This window comes from Alexandromys fortis, unplaced genomic scaffold, assembly GCF_014885135.2.
Source record: "Alexandromys fortis isolate MF-2015 unplaced genomic scaffold, M_Fortis_MF-2015_v1.1 scaffold_566, whole genome shotgun sequence".
In the NCBI taxonomy this organism is placed as follows: Eukaryota; Metazoa; Chordata; class Mammalia; order Rodentia; family Cricetidae; genus Alexandromys; species Alexandromys fortis.
The window spans coordinates 1-1,331 of record NW_026068447.1 but is presented as its reverse complement, the minus strand read 5'-3'; positions in this window follow the sequence as shown (position 1 = coordinate 1,331).

The window sequence follows — 1,331 nt, the reverse complement described above, 5'->3', positions numbered from 1 at the left end:
ATTGAATCTTTGCATTGTTTTCTTTGTTTCCATTTTGTTGATTTCAGCTCTCAATTTGATTATTTCCTTCTGTCTAATTCTCTTGGGTGAGATTGCTTCTTTTTGCTCTAAAGTTTCCAAATTTTCTGTTAATTCACTAGTGTGGGATTTTTTTCCAGCTTCTTTATGTAGGCATTTAGTGCTATGAACTTTCCTCTTAACACTGCTTTCATTGTGTCCCATAAATTTGGGTATGTTGTGTGGTCATTTTCATTGCATTTTAGGAAGTCTTTAATTTCTCCCTTTATTTCTTCCTTGACCCATTGATAATTCAGGTGAACATTGTTTAATTTCTATGTGTTTGTGGGCTTTCGGAAATTAGTATTGCTGTTGAATTCCAGTTTTAAGCCATGGTGATATGATAAGATACATGGGGGTTATTCTAATTTTTGTATATATTCATGTTTGTTTTGTTACTGAGTATGTGGTCAGTTTTTGAGAAGGTTCCATGAAGTATTGAGAAGAAGGTATATTCTTTTATGTTTGGATGAAATATTTTATAGATGTCTGTTCAGTCCATTTGCGTCATAACATATGTTATTTCCCTCATTCCTCTGTCATTTTTTTTTTGTTTAACTGACCTGTCCAGTGATGAGAGGGGAGTGTTAATGTCTTCCACTATTAGTGTGTGGGGTTTAATGTATGATTTAAGCTTTAGGCATGTTTCTNTGGATCTGCTCATGCAGAAGTCCTGGCTTGGGGTTGGTCCTGCAAAGGTCTCTGTCTCTGATCTACTTTCTCAGAGGTCCCAGACTTAGGTGTGCCAGGACCTGCAGAAGACATGGCTCAGGCCTACTCCCTCAGAGGTCCAAGACTTATGCCCAGATCCATAGAGGTTTCTGATTCCTGCTTACTCCCTTGGAGGTCCCACACCCACACCTGGACCCACAAAGGTCCTGGCACAGAACTACTTCCTCAGAAGTCCCAGACCCATGCCCAGACCTATGCCCAGACCCACAGAGGTCTTGGCTCAGGCATAGTTCCTTGGAGGTTCCAGACTCATGCACAGACCCTCAGGGGTCCTGGCTGAAGTCTACTCCTTCATATCACAAATTCATGCCTGGACCCACAATGGTCTCTGGTTCTGGCCTACTCATTCAGTTGTTGCTCCTCTGTACCTGATCCTGTGGAGTTTGCTGTCTCAGGTCTGTTCTCGCCCAGGTTGCTGGCCCAGTCCTCCTTTTCCAAATGTCCCTTGTCTGGATCCACTCCTGCTCCTGTGGAGTTCACAATCGCAGGGTGATGGCTCAATCCTGCTCTTGTGGAGGCCACTGCCTCAGGCCTAATAAAAT